Source organism: Grampus griseus (genome assembly GCF_964374135.1).
Source record: "Grampus griseus genome assembly, chromosome: 15".
Lineage (NCBI taxonomy): Eukaryota > Metazoa > Chordata > Mammalia > Artiodactyla > Delphinidae > Grampus > Grampus griseus.
This window is the reverse complement of record NC_139009.1, coordinates 59,594,326-59,621,947: the sequence shown is the minus strand read 5'-3', so window position 1 is coordinate 59,621,947 and position 27,622 is coordinate 59,594,326. Positions and strand designations below refer to the sequence as shown.

The 27,622-nt window shown below is 40.8% G+C and overlaps 1 protein-coding gene across 1 annotated transcript in view; it reads left to right on the top strand.

Annotated features, from left to right (window-relative positions):
* Window positions 1-2,605: 2,605 nt before the first annotated feature.
* PAIP2B (poly(A) binding protein interacting protein 2B) overlaps window positions 2,606-27,622 on the top strand; it is a 41,568-nt gene continuing 16,551 nt past the window's right edge. Inside the window, exon 1 of the mRNA XM_082672237.1 lies at window positions 2,606-2,767. The gene's annotated coding sequence lies outside the window, so the exon portion shown is untranslated. The remainder of the gene's footprint in view (window positions 2,768-27,622) is intronic.

The window sequence follows — 27,622 nt, the reverse complement described above, 5'->3', positions numbered from 1 at the left end:
CTCCTCACCTCCACCATGTGATGTACCTTTTTTCTCTAACTGCTTTTAAGACTTTCTCTTTATCATTAGTGATATCCAGTCACGAAGTTATAAGAGACAGTATCAGTAGTATGGAGGGAAGCAACAAGAGCCCACCAACTCTTCCCCACATCCCATTGCTATCCTGGCAATAAATCTTCATCCTTGAAGAGTATTTCTGATTGTGCAAGGACACCATACTGACCTGCAGACTCTGTTTTTCAAAGCTGTGGATCATGTAAGTCCCTCGCTCACTATACACCTGAAGCCGCCTTAGGAAAATAAGCAGTGGAGGGTATGGGGAAGTCATCTTGGAGACAGATTTTTTTTCTAAAAGAGACGTGTTTCTTGTAAGATCTATTTATTTAATCAGATAAAGCTTAAAACCAGAGTAGACAATCCTAAAAGGATATATACCTAATAACCCAAGTTGGAAATGCAAGAAGCAATATGACTAGTGATTCTAGAGTTGTGCAGCCTAATGGCCCTGGGAATGGTACCCTCTTCCCATTCTTCACATTATTCATGTCTCTGTTCAATGCTCCTTCCTCAAACAGCTCTTAAACTATTAAACCTAAAACAGGCATTCCCTTAACCATTTCTTAACCCTGCTTTATTTTTCTTTGTAGTGCTTAGTCAAAGCATATTTTATTGTTTAAATTTTTTTAAAAAATTTTATATTGGAGTATAATTGATTTACAATGTTGTGTTAGTTTCAGGTGTACAGCATAGTGATTCAGTTATACATCATACACATATATCTATTCTTTTTCAAATTCTTTTCCTATTTAGGTTATTACAGAATATTGAGTAGAATTCCCTGTACTATACAGTAGGTCCTTGTTGATCATATATTTTATATATAGTAGTGTGTACATGTTAATCCCAAACTCCTAATTTACACCCCCCCCACCTTTCCGCTTTGGTAACCATAAGTTTGTTTTCTTAATCTGTGAGTTTGTTTTGTAAATAGTTCATTTATACCATTTTTTTAGATTCCACATATAATATCATATGATATTTGTCCTTGTCTGACTTACTTCACTCAGTATGATAATCTCTAGGTCTATCCATGTTGCTGCAAATGGCATTATTGCACTCTTTTTTTATGGCTGAGTAACATTCCATTGTATATATGTGCCACATCTTCTTTATCCATTCCTCTGTCGATGAACATTTAGGTTGCTTCCATGTCTTGGCTATTGTAAACAGTGCTGCAGTGAACATTCAGGTGCATGTATCTTTTTGAATTATGTTTTTCTCAGGGTATATGCCCAGGAGTGGGATTGCTGGTTCATATGGTAGCTCTATTTTTATTTTTTAAAGGAACCTCCATACTGTTCTCCATAGTGGCTGTACCAATTTACATTCCCACCAAGAGTGTAGGAGGGTTCCCTTTTCTCCACACCCTCTCCAGCATTTATTGTTTGTAGACTTTTTGATGATGGTCATTCTGACTGGGACATTTTATTATTTATTGGTTACTTGTTTATTGTCAGTTTCCTCAGCTAGAGAATAAGCACCCTGGGTGCATCTTCATTGTCTTGTTCATATCATATACCCAGAGCTTAGATCAGAGCCTGGAACATCGTAGCATATGCTCGATAATGTTTGTTAAATGAAAGAATTTATTTAATTATTTATGTATTTACTTAATTATTATATTTAATATATTACATATATATTTATCTAATTACTGTATTATTTAATGAGCTTACTTAGCTGTTCTTGTCATTTTTATCATGTATCCACTCATTTTGCAATCACTTACTAAGCCTCTACTTTGTGTTATGTACACAGTTAACAGGAGAGGTGGAGAGAGACAAAGATGTGTAAGGATTTCTATAAAGAAATCCCCACTTCCTGAAGGATAAAATTCAAAGTCCTTCGCAAGCAAAGATTGGACGCCGCAAATCTAAAGGGATAGTAAGGTTTTATATATTTTTTAACATTCAGAAAGGTAGATTTGTCTCTAGAAATGTGAAGAGTGCCTCTGCTTCCCTCCAGCCCCTCCAAGGAGCCCAACTCCCCAAATTTCCTCAATGGAGGGCCGCACCATGTCCCAGTCAGCCTTGCTCAAAGCTCCTCCCTTGGTAATTGACAGCTGGGGGGAAACCCCCTGAGGCCCGCCTCCACGCCCCTCCGTGCTAGACTGAGTGGCGCAACCCAGTGGGAGTGGCTGCTGGCTCAGCCAATGGAAGGAAACGGGAGCAAGGGCCTGTGTAAACAAACCCAGAGGTGCTGCGCCTTGGGCTCCTCCCCCACGTGGGGACCCGAAGGCTCCTTGGCCCAATGCCTCTACTGGACTAACGTAGAGTCCTTTCAGCCAATCTGAGCTCTCTCAAGGAGGTGCTCCACCCCGAGGGAAAGAACTCAGGGAGCGAAAAGACAGGCATTAACACCAATCAGAAGCTGGAACTTCTGAGGGAGTGGGCGGGAACTGCTTCACATTTAGACCAATAAGAAGCACACGTGCCCTTCTAGGTGACTGAGCGGCATCCTCTTTGGTCCAATAGACGAATGGGGCGGTGCCCAACAACCAATGGCTTGGGTTAGGGGGCGGGGTGAGGACCAGTGTGCAGTAAGAGGTAACCTAGCGAGTGATAGCGGCGCTCCTTGGGTGCCGTGGCTCACGCTTTGGTACTACAGGCCGAGACTGTTCTGGCGACGGCGACCTCTGCGGCGACGGCTCAGGTTCTCGGAGGAGTAGCAGAGTACGGTCTGGAGGAGGGGCTTCTGGTCAGCCCAGGTGGGCTCGGGCGCCCGGGCTCCCGGGGAGGGGACGCGCGGGAAGCGCCGCTCTCCCGGCTCTGGGGGCACACTGCGCCTCCCTTTCCGCTGCCGTCGGGGCTGTGAGGGGCGGGGCGCGCCTTCCCGAGCTCCTGTGAGGAGGTAAGCCGGCAGGTCCCACATCGTGGCCCTCGGCGAGAAGGGGCATCCGCCGGCGTCAGTCCCTGCCCCTCGGGGGTGCTAGGCGGTCTTTAGTCCCTTTCTCCCCGCACCGGCGCGCTATTCTTCCCCCGCCCCCAACTTCCCTGACCCCCCCGACTCAGCCCCCTTCTAATACTCGGACTGAAGTCTCTGGCTTGCGAGTCCCTTTACTGCCCGGGTGCGACACTGCCAGGCAAATTGACGAGTGCTGCCTCCTGCCGTCCCCCTCCCGGAGATGGGAAGGGGTAGGAGTTGCGCATTTTCGCCCCTCCCCCATTCGCGGGTCCCCCTGCATTATTTGCGTTTCTTAAACTCCCTGCGTTCCCACGTTACTCAAACCTTCATTCTTTTTTTTTTTTTGGCTGTCTTTTTTTTAACATGTTTATTGGAGTGTAATTGCTTTACAATGGTGTGTTAGCTTCTGCTTTATAACAAAGTGAATCAGTTACACATATACATATGTCCCCATATCTCTTCACTCTTGCGTCTCCCTCCCTCCCACCCTCCCTATCCCACCCCTCTAGGTGGTCACAAAGCACCGAGCTGATCTCCCTGTGCTATGCGGCTGCTTCCCACTAGCTATCTATTTTACGTTTGGTAGTGTATATATGTCCATGCCACTCTCTCACTTTGTCACAGCTTACCCTTCCCCCTCCCTATATCCTCAAGTCCATGCTCTAGTAGGTCTGTTTCTTTATTCCCGTCTTACCCCTAGGTTCTTCATGACTTTTTTTTTCTTAGATTCCATATGTATGTGTTAGCATACGGTATTTGTTTTTCTCTTTCTGACTTCACTCTGTATGACAGACTCTAGGTCCATCCACCTCACCACAAATAACTCAATTTCGTTTCTTTTCATGGGTGAGTAATATTCCATTGTATATATGTGTCACATTTTCTTTATCCATTCATCTGTTGATGGACACTTAGGTTGCTTCCATGTCCTGGCTATTTTAAATAGAGCTGCAGTGAACATATTCGTACATGACTCTTTTTGAATTATGGTTTTCTCAGGGTATATGCCCAGTAGTGGGATTGCTGAGTCGTATGGTAGTTCTATTTGTAGTTTTTTAAGGAACCTCCACACTGTTCTCCATAGTGGCTGTATCAATTTACATTCCCACCAACACCTGATTTGAGTTAGGGACCCTGGCCACTTGTCTTCATCCTTCCCTTAAGCGAGTGAGCCCTTTACTCCCTCCCATCCCTTACATTTCATCTTCATCTCTCATGGATACTAACATTTTCTACTCGCCCCTTCCAGGCTCCTGGAAGGTGAACGCAAGAGAGGCAGAATACACTGTACAGGGAGCTTTTCAAGGTTGGGGACTTTAATCGGTTTTGTTAATGGTAACCCATTCTTCCCTTCCTGAAAATGGCATTGATCATTATATCTTTTCCAGAATCTGTCCCATTATAGTTGTTTTGGTGATAATTTTTGAAAATGCAAATGAGAAGGGTTTACTGGAAGCAAGAAATTTTAAAATGTATCATTATTATTTTTTAAGTAGATAGAATTGGATTATACTTTAAACAACTTAACTGGCGTGTCCGAGAGTGTGCAATGTAGGTAAGGGCTTGACCACCCTACTTTGTCAAGTAGCTGTATGGTGCTATGTGATTTGATCACACCCAGCCTGTGGATAATATAGCATTAAATCTGTTTAAAAACAGTACTCTCTATTCCCCTTTCACAGAGAATTTGTGTTCACCTTCATAGTATATCAGTTTGGGTTTCAATAGTGTTGGTTGTAGCCATATGTTTCTAGATAAAAGTATAAATTATGTTGTGCCTAAATAAAATATGCCAAGAATTTTATGGGGAAAAAGTAACATCATATTCAGTTTTGATTGAGACTTAAAGTTTTGAAAATATGAATTTAGATGTTGGACAGTGAGGATTTTGTTTGAGGGGATGGAGGAAATGGAAGTACTGGGATAAGCCTGACAGGTCCTTTACCCTGTGTGCAGGGGGGGAAGAGGGAAGAAAGAAAACACACGTGTACAAAGCCTAGTAGATTCTAACTGTGCTTAGTTTCATGACTTTACATAAATCGCAGTTGTTTTTCCTACTTCTTAGTGGGGAAATGTAAGCAGTGAGTTTAATATCACATCCACTGTGTTTTGGCCAGAATTTTGCAAGCTTTTGTGAAAAATTCTTATTGTTTTCCTTATCCTATTTATGACATATATATCAAAAGTCCTCCTTGTATTTTACTATGTTAAGACTGTATCTTGTATATAAAGAAATAAGTCTAATAGAGTGAATTAAAAGGAGTCTTTACTCTGAAGAGGCAGCATTGTCTAAAGGACCATATGTTTGAGCCCTGTTAATACAGAAAATCTCACTGGAAAGAGGAAGATCTTAAAACTAACACATGTCCAGATGTCTAGAACAACAACAAAATATTATGACAGAATTATTAGCAGTCATCAACTAGAAGTCCTATGAGTTGGTCACTCTTGTGAGTTGGTATAAGGCTGCAGTTGAAAACCAAAGTTCAATCTTTTCAGGTGTGTTTGTGCTTAGTAATTACGCGTTTGCAAATGTAGAGTACTATAGTTATGATTTCTTCTAGAGACTTTGTCTTTAAGGAGCTCATAGTTTGATGGAAGAGAGACCTGAAAACCAAAAATTAAATGCAGAGGGAGAGCTTCTGCAGTATAAGATGTGTACAGGGCAAAGAGAAGCACTGTGGTCTGGTGTTCTGTCCTCATCTCCTACTGCTCTAGACTTTCTAAAGTGCCATTTCCCAAACTACCTGTTTATTTCACATACCTGGGCCTTTCTCTGTAGGTACTGTTCTCTCTTCTTGAAAGCCTCTTCCACGTCTTATGTGCCTGGTGAGGTTCTATTTCAAAATCTTCTTGAAGCCTCCCACTGCCTACCCTCCATCCAAATAATTATTTTCTGTATTTTTTTGTTACCTTGTTATAAGTAATTACAGTTGATTCTCATTATTCATGGTGATTATGATCTATAAAATCACACAGAACACTAAATTAGTGAATATTGAACCATTGCTCCTAGGGAAAATATGTACATTTCTCACATAGATTTAATCTTAAATCCTAAATACAACTCATCCTGGTAGATTCTATTTCTTTATTTCACAAAAGAGAAAATGAAGTGCAGAAATGTTAAGTGACTTGCCTGAGGCCAACCCCTAATAAGTGCCAGTTAGGATTCAGACCCTACTGGCCCACGAGCCAGAGCTTCCTGCACTACACTGCACTGCCTCCTACTGTCTGTGTCCTCAGTCATCCCCATGAGAGCTGAAACTAAAAAGCAGAGCACTGCCTAGTTCTACCTTAGCTGGGAACGTGCTCAGGAGTGACTCAAAATTTTTGACACTCTGTGCATGTCCATGAGTGACTCCGAAAGCATCATCAGTACTGATTTTAAATTTTAGCAAGTAGGCAAATTCGCAAATACAGGATCCACAAATAATGAGTATCAGCTGTACTTGTAAATAAGCCCTGGAATCTATTTCTTGGGAACTTTCCCTGCAATCCACTGTAGAATGTGCCTTTAGCTTCTTTGAGAGTTCATTCTCTTATTCATTTGTTCAACAAATATTTATTAAGCATTTACTATAAGCCAGACTCTGTTTTAGATTGTGGTGAACAAACTAGAGATTAAGCTGCTGCCTGGGACTTCTCTGCTGGTCCAGTGGCTAAGACTCCACACTCCCAATGCAGGGGACCTGGGTTGGATCCCTGGTCAGGGAACTAGATCCCACATGCTACAACTAAAGATCCCACATGCCGCAGCTAAAGGTCCCACGTGCCACAATTAAAGATTCCATGTGCCACAACTAAAGATCCCGCACCGGCAACGAAGATCCCGCGTGCTGCAACTAAGACCTGACGCAGCCAAATAAATAAATAAATATTTTTTTAAAAAAAAGCTGCTGCCCTTACAGATGTTAAATTTGAATAAGAAACACAGACAGCTAACAGTCTGGAGCTCAGGAGAGAGGTCTAGTTTGGAATTAGAGATTAACTTGACCAAGGTGAAACCCTTTATGGTCCCTCCCACTTCACATCCCCTAGCATACTGATTTCCAGAATATTTCTGTTCTACTCTGTGCATACACTCTTTTGAGCCTCTCTACTTGTTATTAGTTGATTTTGAGGCCATTTACCCACGTAACTGGCAGGATATTCTAGAAGAATCATACTGATCTGGTCTTTCATTTCTGCCTTTGCCACCTGCCAACTGAGTGACTTTAGTCAAGCTGTTGACCTTTTAAAGCCTGTTTCCTAATTTCAGAAGTGGTGATCTGATGTGCTAGGCCCTTGTGGGTTGCAAGGAAGAGACACACATATTACTTTTGATGATGAAGGTTTAATGTAAACTAGAATGGGATATCATCTTAGCCACCATATTGTCCCTTGGCCCTAGTGCTTTCACAACCTTATAGGACAGTAACTTAGCAGTATTTAGGATAGGTTTTAAGCTCTGGAGACCTACCTTCTTTTACTTTGTTCACCCAACATTTGTGTTTCCTGAGAGAGAGTATCTGATTGGATTGGTTTGTCACCTTCTAAAATGGAGAACCCCTGTTGAGAAGAATTTTGAACCAGGCCATGGCCTAGGTGATCTCCCTCAATTTCAACCTGTAGATTGTTCTTAGTTAGAGCTCTGAGTCTGGTCCAGGAGTTTGTGGCCAAAGAAGTAGGATTAGTTTCTTGTATTATCTATGACACAGACTGTAGCATATACAAAAAGAACCTCTTGGAAACAGTTTCTTCAGAAAACAGCTGAATATAGAGTGGTCCGTAGAGTTTTTCATGGACTTCTGTCCAATTCACGTACCTATCTAACATGGTCATAGACAGTGTCTAATAAAGCACCTAACAAAGTACCTGACACATGTCAAATATTGCATAGATATTCCTTTTGGTATTGCATTTAACATTATTATAGTGTGGTTATTTGTTCACATGACTGTCTTCCTTACTAGACTGTGCTCCACCAGGGAGGGTTAACATCTTCATCCTCTATCTTTGGCACTTAGTTCAGTGCCTGATACATGGTAATAAATGTACAAATGTCTAACTTGAGGAATTCCCTCACTCTTCCTAAAAGGATGGAAGGATAGGAAAGCTTCCCAGAGAAGGTATTGTTTAAGCTCATTCTTAAAGAATGAGTAGGAATGTTTTCCAGATGAATAAAACCTTGAGGGAGCAATCCAAGTAGGGACTAGCAGGTGCAAAGGCAGAGATATAAAAAGATAATGAAGTTTAGTGTATGCTCCTGGTAGATTAAGACAACAAACAAAAAGCAAACAAACAAAAATCACCTCAGGAAAAAACTATCAGTGGGCTTGGCCAGAAGACCTGTCACACCTGAATTAACTATGACCACAGCTGCTCAGTAATGGATGCAAATTTTAGGGAGAAAGTGTAATATTCTCAAGTTGTTGGCAGGGTATCAGTAACAGTTTAAAAATACAAATATTGACTTTTGGGAACTATTACAGTGTAGTGAAATTGTTTACTTCAGCATTAAGTTCATATGTGTCCTGCATTGTTCAAGGTGCTGAAAATGTAATCAAACTTATTCTCAAGTGGCTCACAAGCTAACAAGGAGACAGATGGATGAACTGATTTATTATGTAAGTGAAGTAATAGAGATATGAATAAAATGCTATCTAAACCAGGAGAAAGGAATATTTCGTGATATGGAACACTGGGGGAAGATTTCCCAAATGAGGTGGTATTTTTTTTTAAGTCTTTATTGAATTTGTTACAATATTGCTTCTGTTTTATGTTTTGGTTTTTTGGCCACGAGGTATGTGGGATCTTAGCTCCCCGACCAGGGATCGAACCCGCATCCCCGACATTGGAAGGCGAAGTCTTAACCACTGGCCCACCAGGGACGTCCCAAATGAGGTGGTATTTGAGTTGGGCCTTGGTAGGTAAAGAAGTAGGGGTGCACTGTACTGAAAATAGGGACTTTATGAAGATAATTTGTGGTAGGAAAGATTTAAGAATTATCCATATTTGCCATATCTGTTTTGGGCGTTCAGGTAGTAGTTACATTTATTCAAGCAGTTTCTCTGAGCATAAGATGTGAATAGTTATGCCATAGTAGAATTTTGTGTCAAAATAAACTGGGTTAAACAAAGGTTTCTGAAATGCAGAACATCTCTAGAGCCTTTATTATATTAATGTCTTTTGTGAAGCATGGCTCTCCAAAAGGGCTACGTTGTATTTAACCATGGCTTCTCTCCCCATCCCCACCCCTGCAGCATACCTATACATCTTTTGGAACAGGATTACATGAGACATAGTTTGAGGATTGATGAATTAAAATATATTTTAACCAAACCAAGATTTATCGGTAGTCTCCATGTCCATTGTAAAATGATGTATAATTCTATAATCTTATAGAAAAGAAGGAGAGACATTTGGCGAGAAAGAATACATTCTAGCCAAAATATCATCATCTTGGTCAATAAGTCCCAAACTTAAAAAACATTGTTATATGATCACACCCTCCCTTGAAAAGTATGGCTTATTCATATTTTAAAATTCTCTAAGGTGATCAGAGACACCCTGGGGCGTTGCAGAACTAGAGCAGGAGTCCATGGTGGTGGCAAAGGCAGAGGTCATTTTGGAAGTGGTACTCTTCCACCTTGAGGGAATGCGTCTTTTATTATGCATTCATTTTAGGCCATGTTAGACATATTTTGCCAGATGGGTAATTTATTTAAGAGGATACTGAAAATCCACACCTTCTTCTGACTCTGGAATTTTTGGGATTGTATGCCAATGTTCTCTTTTCAGTAAGATTTGGTTATATGAGCATTAATTAATGACCCTGCTGTATAATTGTAGTTCATCTGTCAAATTCTGATTATGTGATTAACTTGCAAGGTATTGTTAAAATTAAGGAAACAATGATCGTGTTTTTGATAGCGCACTGAATTTGAAGTCAGAAGATCTGTGTTTGAGATTTGTCACTGCCAGCTTTCTATTTGAATGACCTTGGGCACAGCTGTCTAGCCATCTGTGGCCTCCTTTTACTTTTTTCTTCCTTTCCCATTTTGACAAAATGAAAGTACATAGGGTTAGTATAAGAATTAAATGATGCATATAAACATACCTTATGAACTCTGAGGCACTATGCAAATAAAAGACAGACTGAAGGAATGGAATGTATCCAACTTAATTTTCATTAACATTTTATTTTTAGTTTTTAATTTTGTATTATAGAAATAATACGTATTTACCATTGTAATGTTAGAAAGCATTGATAAGCAAAAGGAGGGAAAAGCTACAAAGCACTTCATAGATCTACCATACTGAGATGATTAACATTTCGATGGATATATTTGATGGTTGTGTGTGTCTGCATTATTTAAAAGAAATGGGTTCATCTTGGGTGTTTTGTTTAGTCACTTTACTTTTATAAGTCCCCTAAGAGTACATTTGCTTGGTTCAAGGAATTGTTAAGTCTTTTGCTACATATTGCTGTATATAATGAGAACTATAATAAGAAAAGGAGCTGACTTCTCAGGCTGGTGAACGTAGGACCTTGTGGTAATCTAATATCCTGCACCACTTCAGAAGCTTCATGCAAGGCACATTCAGAAATGAACTTGATGTATGTACACAGTTATGCTTGGTATTGTTTGTAATAGCATGAAAAGGATGACTCCAGTGTGTCAACAGGAGCTGGTTAAATAAACCTTGAAACATCCAAATCATGGAATATTGTATAGTTGTGAAAAGAATGAGGAAGAGAGAAAGAAGGGTAGAATAAGAATATACATTGCTTATAATTGCAAAAGAAATTCTGAAATGATATATAAGAAACCAATGGAAGAAATAGGAGTGGGAATGGGATTTTGCCATATGCCTTCATTTATATTTTATATATTAAAAAAAATTTTGAGTCATGTTTTTGTATTACCTTTTCAAAAAATGAGTGAATGAATGAATGAAATGGAGTTAAGAAAAAGAAGAAAAAGGGATCTGAGCTGCTGCTCATCTCTTTGGTACTAGGTGAATACATAGCAACAGTAGAAGAGATTGGAAGAGAGGCCCTAGGAAGGAGTGGCAGCCTTGTTTTTCTTCTTTTACTCAGTTTTGTATATTTAAAAAATATTTTGAGAACAGTGAAATGATTTGAAACTGTCAAATGGCATTGCTTCAATAGCTGAATTGCTTTCTTTTTCATGTTCACTTATAGTATTTTTTCATATGCATACATATTATTTTTAATTGTATTTACACTTTTAATATTTCTAAACTTATCTAATTGTATTTTTTCCATGTTGCTATAGGAGGACCTTTAAAAAAAAATGAAGGTAGGGCAGTTTTATCTAGTGCATGTCCCCAAAGTGGTCTAATCTACCTCAAGGGGCAGGAAATTCATGCCCTCTAGTTTATATATGACATACATACATGAGGAAAAATAAGAAAAGGAAAAGATTTGAATATGTATCAATGAAAATAGCATTTCTCCTTGATGATAAAAGAAAACACTTTTTTTAATAATAATTCAGAAAACAAAATATAAAGAAAAATGTCTTAAATTTTCCACCCAAAACATTCTATTTTCTGCTTTTTGGACCTTTTTTATGCATATAAAATTTTTTTAAATTATATATATATTTCTCCCAACTATTGAGATGCTCATGTAGTTTTTTTCCTTTGCCTGTTAATATGGTAAAATACATTTTCGTATTTCTTAATTTTAGACCATCCTTGCATTTCTGGGCTGACCCCTATTTGATCAGAACTTTTTTGTTTATTTTTAAATAAATTTTTAAATAAATTGCTTGACTTTATTTGATCCTGTTTTATTTGAAATTATATGTTTGTAACATGGAAATTGGCCTGTGATTTTCTTTTGTGTTATTTTTGTTTAATGTGTTGAGCTACCTGTATACTAATCATTAGAAGGTTCTCCATTTGTCTGTGTTCTGAAACAGTTGCATGGGGATTTACCTGCTTTTTGAAAGTAGGTACTTTGTGGACTATAGACTGGTCTTGCCCACCCTTTAAAATGCATTAAGGGAATTCTCTAGCTGTCCACTGGTTAGGACTCCGTGCTTCCACTGCAGGGGGCACAGGTTCTATCCCTGGTCGGGGAACTAAGATATCCCGAAAGCCGCGTGGCGCAGTCAAAAATAAATACGTAAAATAAAATGCATTAAAATCAGGGGAAGTGAAGTTTTAACATAGTGATTGCAGTGTAAACAGAAGCAAAACAGTGTAATTATCTAATGAGAACTTTTGTTTGATAGTGGTGTTCTCCGTGTCTTTTTGCTACCAAGGCTAGTGCTGAGGTTACACTCACCATCTGAGGGTTTACCAGATGTAACTCTAGTTCTGAGGTGTTGCACATATACTAAATGTGCCTACCAGGGCTCTGCTTTATCCCCACAGAAAGCAAGAAGTAATGCAGTAAAAATCTACGTAGCTAGAAGATTTTGAAGAATGGGGCATTCTGGTTTAATTCTATTAACTTTGGAAATATAAAGGTGAAAAAAATCCTGAATTTAAACTCCCTGTTGAATGCAGTTCTACTACGTAGCAAATAATCCCACTTTTCTTCTTTAGTAAGTTTGATATCTTCAGACCTAGTTGATGTTTTATTATAGAAGTATATTAGGCGCATATTTGAAGATCCTGTTTTAGAACTTTAGGTGTAAGAGGATGTAAATGGTATTGCATGAAATCAGGCTGGGTGGGAACTGATGCCTGGTTAGTATCTATTTCAGACTAAATCTCTGATTGCTGCTTGTGTTGTTATCTAACTCATTTAAAATAATACATATTGGGTTGAGGGTGGGAGTTGTGAGGAGAGTATGTCTTTTAATCGGATGTCTTTATTTCGTATCAAGATAGGATATACAGTACCCCTGGCTTTGGACCTATAGAAGGAAACACGTTTTTCTACTTGCTGTAGACCAGTGGTGCTTCACGATCACATTGCTGGGCCCCACCCAGAGTTTCTGATTCCACAGGTCTGGGCTGGGGCCTGATAATTTGCATTTCTAACAAGTTGCCAGGTGATAATTGATGCTGCTAGGCCAGGGACTAAATTTTGTGACCAGTTGCTGTATACTAACTGTAAATTCTAGAAATCTGGGAGTATAAGATGGGGCAGATCATGAAAGATTTAACTCTCTGCTGCTGCTCAGCAAAGTGTTTGAGTTCAGGTAATGAACCGTATACAGGGATATGACACAATTCTTGTTTCATGATTGGAAGTCCTAGCCAAATATCAAGTGAGAAATTTTGTTTCATTTGCAGAGCTTAGAGACCAAGAGATTCAAATAGGATTAAGTGATTAATCCCATGAGAATGGGGGTTATTTATATGTCTCTTTTGTCTTTCCCACTTAACATTTAGCCTTGCTTTAGAAGGGCCTGATATTTTTTTTTTAACTGGGAAAGAACTTTGAGTGCCTATTAAATTGAAAGTTTTTGTGTTTTTAAAGATATTAGCTATTTAGTCTTAACATTTTTTAAACAGTGATTTAAGAGAATAAGAGAAACTTTTTAAAAAAGAGATAACTCACTGAAATTATTTTATATGTTGGAGAATATCGTCTGCTTCATAAAACATCAAGCATACTATGGGTTTTCTTTTTTTTTTTAGTGATTTGTCATCATATTGTTTGAGGTAATACTAGTAATTCTTATAATCCCTCTGAAGATGAAAAATGAAGGCCAAAATCATAGCTGGCACAGAAGCTGGATACAGGAGACGGCTATGAAGGAATAGATAGATATACATACACATTTACACACACACACACACACACATAAAATACACATACATACACATATTTTTTTTTTAATGGTTATTATTGTTACTATTTTAACTAAGACAAAGATACCTGTGCTGAACTTAGGCCTCAGCTCTGGAAGCCACACCTTTTCATGAAGGAATTTTCCTTCAACAAGTTTCTCTCACTTGTCTGCTACCTAATTTCTTTTGTTCCACTGCTGACACCCTGGGTTTTAAAGTTGACCAGCTGGTTCAACATCAACTGTTGGAGGAATAACTGGTGTCATACACAGCAGGTTGGGCAGACTCCCTAATTGGAAACATTCCTGTTTTGCTCCCACCCCCACAGAGGAGAATTAGGAGGAGAAAAAGGAGAGTAGAACTAGATCCTACAGACCAGGCCAGTGGTTCTGAAGCTTGTTGCACAGCAGAAGCAAGCCACTAGCGTTCTAATGCACAATATAGATTTGGGGGCCCCACCCTGAGACCTTCTGAATCATGATCTGCTAGAACAGAGCCTGGGGGCTGCATTTTTAACAGCTGCCTGAAGTAATTTTATGTAGCCAGCTGGGCTCTATGCCTCAGACCAGACCAGTGCTGGTCCTAGGTGAATTTTCGCCAGCCATGGTAAAAGTAAAAAAATTAGGACCACATAGTGTTTTTCATAAAATTGCATTTATTAATACAAAGAATTGGTTTTTGCATTGAATTAAGGCCTTCATATGTTTTTGGATGTTACAATATCCCTTTGTAAAATTATGTTGATAAGGATGTTTTCTATTACCCTTATTTAGTTAAAACAAATTGCAATCTTATGTTCTCCGCAAAATACTTGTGAAAATTTCCTAGTCTGTGAAATCCTAAAGATTGAGTATCTCTGATCTCATTTTTGGAAATCGTTTTTTAAAATACTTTGGAATACAGGTCCATACAGGGTCCAAAATCTTCGGCTAGTTAAGTTTTTTTTTTTATTTAATTTAATTTTTTATTTATTTTTGGCTGCGTTGGGTCTTCGTTGCTGTGCTCAGGCTTTCTCTAGTTGCAGCGAGCGGGGGCTACTTTTTGTTGTGGTGTGCTGGCTTCTCTTGTTGCGCAGCGTGGGCTTCAGTAGTTGTGGCTCGCGGGCTCTAGAGCGCAGGCTCAGTAGTTGTAACGCACAGGCTTAGTTGCTCTATAGCATGTGGGATCGTCCCGGACCAGGGCTCGAACCTGTGTCCCCTGCATTGGCAGGGGATTCTTAACCACTGCACCACCAGGGAAGCCCTAGATAAGTTTTAGAATTCAGAAATTTTCAGATTTTAGAGAGATCCTTTCTCTGTATGATATGTAATGCCTGAGGGGGTCTGGTGCAGAACCCTTAGTTGCACACATTAATATTTCTGAGCAAAACAAGAGTATTCACACTAAGTAAGGTAAATTAAGGCGATATATAGCTTCATATCAGTTCAGGCCAAGTTTTACTGTCAATTGAGTTTTGACATGAAGTGTATGGAAAATTTTTAGTTTTTAGAGCTTTTTGGATTTTGGAATTTTACATAAGGGATAGGATAGACCTATTTGAGGTCTACTTTCTCATCCTAAAAGTGCCAGCAAGCTTCAAATTAAATGGAGCTTTGTATGTTTATGGTAGGGAATAATTTATTTTGATTTAACACACTAGTGTGTGATGTATTCTTATTTGTATTTTCCTTCCAAAGACCTGGTCCTCTGTTGAATAGCGTTTTTCTTCAGCCTGCTTCCCCTACTCCCATTTGTAGTATTTGAGAAAATTCAGAGTTTTATATCAGAGCCATTCTAGAACTAAAGTGGGAAGAGTGAGAGTGTAGGGTAGTGGGTAAGAACATGGGCTTTGGAGACAGAAAGACCTAACCTTAAGCCCCAATTCTGGCACTCACTAGGTTGTACCTTGCTTTAACAAATATCTGAATGTCAGAGAATTTATCTGAAAAACCAGGATAATAATAGCATCTATATCAACAGTATTGCTGTGAAGGTTAAGAGAGAATGTCAGTGAAGTACTTGGAAGAGCTGTTATTCTATTCTCATCTTTTTCCCCTGGTATTTGGGTAGATTACTTGCTTCCTCTGTGTAACTTAATTGTCCCATGGTAGCCTCTCTTTCCCTTAGAGCAGGAGTCCCCAACCCCGGACGGCAGACTGGTACCGGTCCGCAGCCTGTTAGGAAGCGGGCCGCACAGCAGGAGGTGAGCAGAGGGTGAGCGAGCGAAGCTTCATCTGCCGTTCCCCATTTGCTCGCATCACCGCCTGACCGTACCCCCCACCACACGCCCCAGTCCGTGAAAAAATTGTCTTCCATGAAACCCTGGTGCCAGAAAGGTTGGGGACCACTGCCTTAGAGGTTCTGGATAAGCTTGCTTCAAACATTTTCCCAATTCATGATCTGCTTCTGTTCCATTCTTGCAACTAAAACTTCAAATCCTGCCTCATCAATGATTTCCACACCAAAAAATCCACAAGCTCCTAAGCTTTATATGGGCCTAGTAGTTTTACCAAAATTTGAATGTCTTAGGGTAGAGTCCACATTACACAGTATGAGGCCTTTCACTACCTGAAATGTATCACTCTTATTTTTTTCATCTTTACTTTGTTCCAGTACTGTGCTCCCACTAACCAGGGAAACCTTTCCCTTTCTCCCATGAAACAATTCTGCTCTTACCCTGGCCCCTCAAGGACTCACCTTCTACCCCAAATTAATTTTCAAGGAGTTTCTACCACCCTGAATGGTACCTTTCCTAAAAAGACTTCCAGTGAATACAGTTTTCTCTACCTTATTACACATGTATTTGGACTACTTAGCTCCTTTTCCCCCACTTTGCTGTGGAAGACAATTCTTTTCTCTAGAAATATATCGAATAAAATGAGCATGTGGTCCTTTTTGGTGACTTTTGTTGAGATCCATGGTATGGATTTCTTCCAGTTTACATAATCCTCTATGGCAAGATTTTATACCTAGCCTGCAGCTCGTGAAGAGAATGTTGTAGCCACCTGGTGTTATTAAACACTCAAATAGTAAATAAGAACATGTAAAGTATTTTTGAAGAACAGAATTAGAATTTTTTTCCCCCTCAAGAGTAATTTAACCTGTCAAAAACAGATTCCTGAGTGATATTGTCACTGGCTGTGGGGAATAATTGTTGATACTCAGTGAAGAATGCTCAGCCTATATCCAGGCCCCTGAAGGCATGGACGTCCCTTCCTAGCAAATGAGATTTAGCATACAGTATTCTAGAAATGGCAGTTTGTCAGCAAATTATTTATTGAAGACCTAGTGGGCACATAAAAGCATATTAGAAAGTGTAAAAGACTTGATTCTTGCCCTCGAGAAACGTCTAAGGTTATAAATGGACTGTTCCCAAAACAAATAACAAGTAATGCTCACTCGAATGTAGATATAATCAAATGTGAAATAGTGATGGAGGTGGGGTAGACCTTAGGCAGAGATTGTATTTCGGTTTCTATAGTGGCATTTTTTTTTTAATTAAAAACTTTTTAAAAAATATTTATTTATTTGGTTGCATTGGGTCTTAGTTGCAGCAGGCGAGCTCCTTAGTTGTGGCTCAAGGGGTCCTTAATTGTGGCTCGCTGGCTCCTTTGTTGCAGCATGCATGTAGGATCTAGTTCCCGGACCAGGGATCAAACCCGGGCCCCCTGCATTGGGAGCGCGGAGTCTTAACCACTGTGCCACCAGGGAAGTCCCATGGCATTTCTAATACTATTACGCATTTAAAAAATAAGCTAAACTGTCCTCAGATCAGTCTAAGACATTTAAAAGCCTTTCCTTTGTTATTCAGAAAAGTTACACATATTTCATATGTAATAATTTGCCCATAGGAATGTTTTAATGTTATCTGCTAAAGATTCAGTTTGCAATATTTTCTCTGTTAATAGTATATAATATCTTGTTGGAGCTGTATATGGAGAAGTCAAGGTCCCTATGATAACCACCACTTGATGTTATCCTGGGAGGACAATTGATGGACTTTACCTGTGGAAGTAGAACTTGCCACTGACTGTTGTCAAGTGTTGATTCTACCTTTGAAAGTCCCTTTAAATGCTTTATGGAGAGCATTTTATGTCTGTTTTGTACATTTCCAGTAGGATAATAGTAATATCACAGAACATTCTAGGCATTGTTTCTAAAAGTTTGTGAGTTGTTAGAATAAAAATGTAATGAATAAATAAGGCAATTAATTAATTAGGAAAATGCTTGGTAGTTAAGACTTCTCAGAGCAGTTAATTTACTTGGCCATGGATTCTTTTTTTTGGCCATGCCCATGCGGCATGTGGGATCTTAGTTCCCTGACCAGGGATCAAACCTGTGCCCCCTGCAGTGGAAGCACAGAGCCCTAACCACTGGAAACCACCGTTTTTTTTTGTTTGTTTGTTTTTTCAATTTTTTGCAAAGGGCATTCACAAGACTGATGTTTTGTAAAACACCAATTTGCGAACTACTGTACTGATGTAAGAATTAGGGAAATTGGGATTTGTACTATTCCACGTAGTGTTTGCCACTGTATTAGAGGAATTGTCCTCAGTCTTTAGTCTTTCTGTATATCAGAATCACCTATAACAGTTAATAGGCAAAAATACAGATTTTGGGCCCTGGCTCAGGCCTAACAAGTCATATTGCTTAACAAGCGTGTTAACATTCTATTTGCAAGCCCTTTTCTTGCATCCAATGAAAGGATGGAACATTTGTGTATTGAGGTCAGTATAGGAACGCTTAGCAGAGTGATTACTTCCTTGTTTTCTGTTAAAGGCAATGCAGCTTCTCCGAGAACACATGAAGTGGAAACAGAGGGGATAAGGTCATTCTAATTGGAGACTGACCCAGAACTTGTTTTTAAAATCTCCATATACATATCCTACCTGTTCTCCCTATACTTTCCCCACCCCCCAAAAAAGTTGAGCTACTCATTCTGCCTCCTTTGCACCTTGATCTTCCACCAAATGATGGAGAAAATTTGCTGGGTTTATTTACTCAGTAAAAGAAGACTTTGTAGGGCTTTCCTGGTGGCGCAGTGAGAATCCGCCTGCCGATGCAGGGGATGTGGGTTCGTGCCGCCGTCCGGGAAGATCCCACATGCCGCGGAGCGGCTGGGCCCATGAGCCTGTGCGTCCGGAGCCTGTGCTCCACAACGGGAGAGGCCGCAGCAGCGAGAGGCCCGCGTACCGCCAAAAAAAAAAAAGAGAGAAGAAGACTTTGTAAAACAAGGAGACAGATAAATTACTTTAGTGCAAAATATGTTCCACATTGTGGAAAGAAAATCAAAATGGAGTCAGTATTGCTAAGAGAGCTCTTTAAAATGGAGCTGGGAGGCCATTAGTAAAGTGTCATCTCAGCCTGGATGGAATCTGACCTTTTGACCTGATGAAGTCATCCAGAACATCTGCCAGGAACTCAGGATACTTATTGGACCCTTGCCCTAAAATAACTGTAACAGTCTATCTACTTACCAGACCCCTACCCTGAAACAACTTGTGCCTTAAGGACAAATATTTTCTGATTAGTGTCAGAGTCAGTCACAGTTCTCACCAGGCAACTGTTTTTCCAAAGTGAAGCCTATAATATTCTTTTATTAATCTACAGGTAACAAATGTAATGCAGACATCGATCTTATTGGAATAGTAGAGAAATCTCTGGAGCCAATAGAAGAGAACTGGGCGCTCCATTAAGTAGCAGTAACAGGGTAATTTAGCAACAATCACCATTAAAGGCAAACATGTATGCATAATTATGGAGGTGAGCTGTTAAATAGTAAAATCGGGACTATTAATTACAATCAAATGAAAGTTAACACTGATTACTTACGATATACAAGGCACTGTTCTGAACACTTAATTTTTTTAAATTGAGGTGTAGTTGACTTAACAATATTATATTAGTTTCAGGTATACAATAGTGAATCAAAATTTTAATAGATTATACTCTATTTAAAGTTATTATAAAAGAGTTGCTATATTCCCTGTGTTGCAAAATATATTCTTGTAGCTTATTTATTTTATACAATTTTATACATAGTGGTTTGTACCTCTTAATCCTCTACCCCTATCTTGCCCCTCCGTCCTTCCCTCTCCCCAGTGGTAACCACTAGTTCTTCTCTATATCTGTGAGTCTGTTTCTACTTTGTTGTAGTCATTTGTTTTATTTTTTAGATTCCATATATATAAGTAATAACATACAGTATTCATCTTTCTCTGTCTGATTTATTTCACCAAGCATAATGCCCTCCAGCTCCATCCATGTTGTTGCAAATGGCAAAATTTCATTCTTTTTTATGGCTGAATAGTATTCCACTATATATATATCCATTATATACAGATCCAAAAAAATATTTCTACAATTTACGTTAAAGAGTGTTCTGCCAGGACTTCCCTGGAGGTCCAGTTGTTCAAACTCCGCATTTCCATCGCAGGAGGCATGGGTTCGATCCCTGGTCAGGGAACTAATCCCACAGCCATGTGGCGTGGCCAAAAAAACAAAACAAAAACCAACAACAGCAACAAAGAGTGTTCTGCCTATGTTTTCTCCTAGTAATCTTATGCTTTCTGGTCTTACATTTAGGTCTTTAATGCATTTTGAGTTTATTTTTGTATATGGTATGAGAAAATGTCCTAATTTCATTCTTTTACATGTAGCTGTACAGTTTTCCAAGCAACACTTATTGAAAAGACTGTCTTTTCCCCATTATGTATTCATGTCTCCTTTGTCATAGATTAATCGACTATAAGTGTGTGGGTTTATTTTTGGGCTCTCCATTCTGTTCCATTGATCTATGTGTCTGTTTTTGTGCCTGTATCATACTGTTTTGATTACTGTGACTTTGTAGTATAGTCTGAAGTCACAGAGCATGATACCTCTTGCTCTCTTCTTTCTCAAGATTGTTTTGGCTATTTGGGGTCTCTTGTGTTTCCATACAAATTTTCGAATTATTCTAGTTCTGTGAAAAATGCTCTTGGTATTTTCATAGGGATTGCATTGAATCTATAGATTGCCTTGGGTGGTATGGTCATTTTAACAATATTAATTCTTCTGATCCATGAACATGGAATGTGTTTCCATCTGTTTGTGTCATCTTTAACTTCTTTCACTGGTGTCTTATAGTTTTCCAAGTACAAGCCTTTTACCTTTAGATTTATTCATAGGTATTTTATTCTTTTGGAAGCAATTGTAAATGAGATTGCTTCCTTAATTTCTCTTTCTGATAGTTTGTTGTTAGTGTATGGAAATGGACCAGATTTCTGTATATTAATTTTGTATTCTCCAACTTTACCAAATTCATTGATGAGCTCTGGTAGTTTTTTGGTGACATCTTTAGGATTTATTTATGTATAGTATCATGTCATCTGCAGATAGTGACAGTTTTACTTCTTCCTTTTCAGTTTGGATTCCTTTTATCTAATTGCTATGGCTAGAACTTCCAATACTATGTTAAATAAAAGTGGCAAGAGTGGGCATCCCTGTCTTGTTCCTGATCTTAGAGGAAATGCTTTCAGCTTTTCGCCGTTGAACATGATGTTAGCTGTGGGCTTATTATATGTGGCCTTTATTATGTTGAGGTATGTTCCCTCTATACCCACTTTGTGGAGAGTTTTTATTAAACATGGATGTTGAATTTTGTCAGAAGCTTTCTCTGCATCTAGTGAGATGATCAGATGATTTTTATTTTCAATTTATTAATTAATGTGGTGTACCACATTGATTGATTTGCAGATATTGAACCATCCTTGTATCTGTGGGATAGATCCCACTTGATCATGATGTATGATCCCTTTAATGTTTTGTTGGATTCAGTTTGGTAATATTTTATTGAGGATTTTTGCCTCTATGTTTATCAGTGATATTGGCCTGTAATTTTATTTTTTTGTGGTACCTTTGTTGGTTTCTTGGTATTAGGGCGATGCTGGTTCATAGAATGAGTTTGCAAGCATTTCTTCCTCTGCAATTTTTTGGAATAGTTTGAGAAGGAAAGGTGTTAACTCTTCTCTAAATGTGTGGTAGAATTCACCTGTGAAGTCATCTAGTCCTGGACTTCTGTTGCTTGGGAGTTTTTTTGTTACTGGTTTAATTTCAGTACTGGTAATTAGTCTGTTCATGTTTTCCATTTCTTCCTTGTTCAGTCTTGGGAGATTGTATATCTCTAGGAATTTGTCCATTTCTTCTAGGTTGACCATTTTATTTGCATACAGTTGCTTGTGGTAATCTCTTAAGATCCTTTATATTTCTGTGGTGTTGGTAGTAACTTCTCCTTTTCCATTTCTGATTTTATTTATTTGGGCCCTCTTTTTTTTCTTGATGAGTCTGGCTAAAGGTTTATTGATTTTATTTATCTTTTCAAAGAACCAGTTCTTAGTTTCCTTGATCTTTTCCTTTTTTTCTTTTTCTTTTCTTTTTTTGTCTCTATTTCATTTATTTCTACTCTGATCTTTATGATGTCTTTCCTTCTACTAACTTTGGATTTTGTTCTTCTTTTTCTAGTTCCTCTAGTGTAAGTTTAGGTTGTTTATTTGAGATTTTTTTCTTATTTCCTGAGGTTGGCTTATATCACTATAAACTTACCTGTTCATGCTGCATCCCATAGATTCTGGATCATTGTGTTCTTGTTTTCATTTGTCTCCAGGTATTTTTTAAATTTCTTCTTTGATTTCTTCAGTGATCCATTGGTTGTTTAGTAGCATATTATTTATCCTCCACATGTTTGTGTTTTTTGCAGTTTTTTTCTTGTAGTTGACTTACTGGTCTCATAGCGTTGTGGTTGGAAAAATGCTTGATATAATTTCAATTTTCTTGATTTTACTGAGGCTTGTTTCGTGGCTTAGCATGTGATCTATCCTGGAGGATGTTCCCTGTGCACTTGAAAAGAATGTGTATTCTGCTGCTTTTGGATGGAATGTTCTATGTATATCTGTTAATAAGTCCAGTTGATCTAATGTGTCATTTATGGCCAATGTTTCCTTATTGGTTTTCTCTCTGGGTGATCTGTCCAGTGATGTAAGTGGGGTGGTGAAGTCCCCTACTCTTATTGCATTACTGTTGATTGCTCCCTTTATATCTGTTAATATTTGCTGTATGTATTTAGGTGCTCCTATGTTGGGTACATATATATTTATATTTGTTATATCTTCTTCTTGGATTGATCCCTTGATCACTGTGTAATATCCTTCTTTGTCTCTTGTTACAGTCTTTGTTTTAAAGTCTGTTTTGTCTGGTATAAGTATTGCTACCCCAGCTTTCTTATTTCCATTTGCATGGAATACCTTTTTCCATCCCTTTCCTTTCAGTCTGTGTGTCTCTTTAGATGTGAAGTGAGTCTCTTGTAGGCAGCATAACTATAGGTCTTGTTTTTGTATCCATTCAGCCACTCTGTGTCTTTTGATTGGCACCTATAGTCTCTTAACATTTAAAGTAATTATTGATAGGTATGTGTTCATTGTCATTTTGTTAATTGCTTTTGTGGTTCTTTTTTATTCCTGTATTGTTCTCTTCCCTTGTGATTTGATGACGATCTTTAGTGTTATATTTGGAGTCTTTCTCTTTCTTGTGTGTGTATCTATTATAGGTTTTGGCGTTGTGGTTACAATGATAGGTTTTTGGGTGTGGTTACAATGAGGTTTATCTATAGCAATATTTATTTATTTATTTATTTATTTATTTATTTATTTATTTTCGGTATGCGGGCCTCTCACTGTTGTGCCCTCTCCCGTTGTGGAGCACAGGCTCTGGACGCGCAGGCTCAGCGGCCATGGCTCACAGGCCTAGCTTATCCACGGCATGTGGGATCTTCCCCAACCGGGGCACGAACCTGTGTCCCCTGCATCGGCAGGCAGACTCTCAACCACTGTGCCACCAGGGAAGCCCTATATATTTATTTTAAGTTGCTGATCTCTGAATTTCAAACGCATTTTAACAACTCTGCATTTTTACTCCCTTCCCCTCACAATTACTGTTTTTGTCATCATATTTTACATCTTTTGTTTTGTGAATCCTTTAACTGCTTATTGCAGATATAGATACTTTTACTACTTTTGTTTTTTAATCTTCCTACTAGCTCTGTGTGTGGTTAATTTACTACCTTTACTGTATATTTAACTTTATCAATGAGCTTTTTCCTTTCATAATTTTTATGCTTCTAGTTGTGGTCTTTTCTTTTTTGCTTAGAGAAGTCCCTTTAACATTTCTTGTAAAGCTGGTTTGGTGGTGCTGAAATCTTTTAGCTTTTGCTTCTCTGTGAAACTTTTGATCTCTCCATCAAATGAAAGCCTTGCCAGGTGGCGTATTCTTGGTTGTAGGTTTTTCCCTTTCATCACTTTAAATATATTGTGCCACTCCTTTCTGGTCTGTAGAGTTTCTGCTGAAAAGTCAGCTGACATCCTTATGGGAGTTCCCTTGTATGTAACTCATTGCTTTTCCCTTGCTGCTTTTATTTTTTTTTAATGTATTTTATTTATTTATGGCTGCCTTGGGTCTTTGTTGCTGCGCACAGGCTTTTCTCTGGTTGCAGCAAGTGGGGACTACTCTTCATTGCGATGTGTGGGCTTCTCATTGTGGTGGCTTCTCTTGTGGCATTGTATGTGTTCATTACAGGTATGGTACTTAGGGCCAAGCACCATAAGGACTACAAGAAAAAAAAAAAAAGGTAACACGTGAGGCATATATGATAAGGAGGCACCACAGTCCAGAGCACGAGCTCTGGAATCACACAGGCTTGGTTCAGATCCCAGCTAAGCCACTGCCATCTGTATACGCTGAAGAACAGTCGAAGGTTTAAATGTTTTACCAAATTTCGAAAAAGAAGAAAGAACCTATCTGCCAGGAAGGGACATCGTGGGGTGCAGCATCCAGTCGCGTCAGGGCTCTGCATCCCCTGCTCAGAAACCTTCACCGCCTGGCTCATGGTGATGCTGGCAGCTCAGCAGCCTGGAGAAGGCGCTCCTGTCTCCAGGCCTCTCAGAGAAGCTGGGGAGGTCCCCAGAGGAGGCTGGCCACAGCCTGGCAAGCTCTGGGTGCCTCCTGCACTCAGCTCTGAGCAGGCTCTGGCCTCTGGGCCCCGTTGGGGGGAAGGGCTGGCCGATACATACGCAGGGTTGAGGGGCCTGCAGAGCCGGTGCCCAGGCAGGGTGAGCTCTGGAGGAGAAGGCTTCCACAGTCCTGAACAGTCTCCGCATGGTGGCCCATCTGGTGCCAAACCCCTGCCACCCACAGCGAGAAGTCCCAGCTGCTAGAAAGTCCAGAAGGGGTCGGGCTCTGGGGCCCCGCTTTTTGCCCTTGGGCTGAGTTTCTCCACGGGCTGGACTTGCGTGTACACCCCCGCCCCACCCCCTGCCCCACCGCCCTTTCTCTGTGACAGGTAAAATGGACATGTCACAGCGCCAGGTTGAGCCATCCAGCGTCCAGTGCGTGCTAGACATCGAGAGGAGTAAGAAGCTAGGGAGAAGCTCTCCGAGTTTCACACTCTATTCTCGGATTGCTTGGCGCACAACCTCTTCTACATGGGCAATTTGTACATTTCGTACCTGGCTCCACCGCCGCTGGCCCCGCTGCGGGCCCCGGTGGGGTGACACCCGCTGGTTTTGCCCTCCCAGGAGGCAGCCATATCTGAGCGGGACCACCCTGCTCCAGTGCCTGCCTTCTGCCCTGGTCGCAGGCTGTCCCACAGGACCGAGTGCCTTTATCGCCTGGCTTTTACATCACACCAAAAAGACAGTATCCCATCCAGCAGGCCAGGTACTCCCGTCTGGGGATTCTTCCCTTGGTGAACTGGAGGGACTCGCCGAAGAAGCCCGTGTTGTCTGCTCATAATTCCATCAGGTTCGGCCACTCAGCCATCAAGATTCCTCCACTGGGGCGCAAATTTACCCTCCTGCATTCACCACCTGAGCAGGTAGTCAAGGTTAGGAAGCCATCCAGATGGCTAGGTACCATCCAGTCACCTTCCACTTCCTTACCCAAAGGAGAGTAAGGTGAAGGTCCAAGAAGAACCCCGAAGAGGCATGGCAAAGATGGAGGATCACCCAGAGACCAAAGGAGAGGACGATTGGAAGAGGGGCCACTGTAACAATGGGGATATACCATTGACATCTAGGCCCCAGGAGACCAGTGGAGTCCTCACTTCCCTCAAGTGCCATCCTGAGCCTCTGGACCTCCTTCCCAAGCACCCAGAAGACAGCTTGAGTGAGAACGCCCAGATGTCTCCAGTGAACTTCTCCTCAGAAAGCCATGTCATCTGCTCAGATGGAGATCCTGGAAATGTCCTGCCTCCTTGGAAGCCTGAATCCCATGCCATAGTGTTCTCTGCCCCAACCACATGCTGCTCCCTGCTGCTGGAGAGGCCAACAAAAGAAGTGCTGGGTGAAGACCACCGGCCCAACTCACCAGGCTCACTGATGTCTGGGAAGGAGCTGCAGCGTGAAAAATCTTCAGACGTCCCATCAAGAAGCTCCCCTTCCCTGGTATCTACCAGCAGTAGGCCCTGCAAGTGGAAGATTCCCCTGCCGCTTTTTCTGCTGCTGCTAGGGCTGAGGTCGCCCCCGCCAGGGCTGAGGTCACCCCTACCACTGACAAGGGATCAAGGTGAGTGACCCCCTCCTCCTAAGCTTCCGTGCTTAGCTCTTGCCGAAAACCCAGGCACCTTGGAGAAGAACAGTGAGTGTCAGTGGAACAATATCCTGAATAATATAAGGAAGGTCCAGCCACCGTCCCATGAAAAGCAACCCCCAACACCCAGTTTTGTAGATTCTACCCCTTCTCTATTACTAAGCTACTCCTCGTCCAGTCCCTACCATCAATCCCCCTGTTTTAACTGGGCAGCCCATGACTTCTCTTGCAATCCCTTCCACCAGCATGGTCACGGCATCTGGAAGTTTGACCTTCCAGCCTACTGTAAATCCTGATGTCACTGACATGGACACTACTGCCCCTTCCCAAGCTGTCATTTTTATGTCTCTCCCAGGTTTCAGGGTGGAGCAGAGGCACCCTGCAGGGGTACCAGTGTCCATCACCCGACCTGTGCCGATGGTCCCCTGCACCACCTCAATTTTTAACCATCCCTTTGGCCCCCAAACCAACCCTCAGCCCATATTTGGGACCTCTATGGGCAGCAGAGAGCCTGTCTCCCTGGTGCTCCTGTTTTCCCCAGCCCCCCATTTACGGCTTCGGCTCCTGTTTTCCCCAGCCCCTCATTTATGGCTTCGGCCGTTATCGGTGCTTCAGCAGGCAGCACCTCTGACACCGAAACTATGGACACCACACCTCCTTCTTAGGCTGTCATTTTCCAGTCTGCCCCTGTCTCCAGGCAGAACCAATACGCATTTCACACGGCTGTTCCTATTGCGGAGAACACACCACCCAGTGGTAGCAATGCCTCAGCCCATGCCTTGACTCATTTACCTGCAGCATCGGCCAACAGACAGACCAACACTTCAAGCTTCTCTTGGACCCAGGTCTCCCGTCTCAGGCCACATTTGGGGCCAACGATGGGCAGAGGCCTAACGATTATTTTCTATTGGGAAACCCAGTAAACCCAGCACAAGATAAAGTCCTAACCTCTCCCGCAGCCCAGCCACTGCGAGTCAGCATCATGCAGTCAGCTTTGCCAGCTTCCCTATTCGCCACCACCAGCAGTACGCAGCCGGCCTTTGGCGACAACCCAGGCATTCTCCCCAGGGCTGTATCCATTACTACTGGCTTTGGAGTTGCCACCAGGATGCCCAGTACTGGGGACAGTAGCTCGCTCTTTGCCGATACCACACCGGGCCTACTGTTCATGGGACCTGCAGCCCCTACAGCTGGTGGGAGCCTTGGAGTCAGTGTGTCAGCCCCAGGGCTCGCTCATTCAGAGGCATCCAGACCACTTAACTTTGGGGCAGGACTAAGTGGGGCACCCAGCACTGCTTCT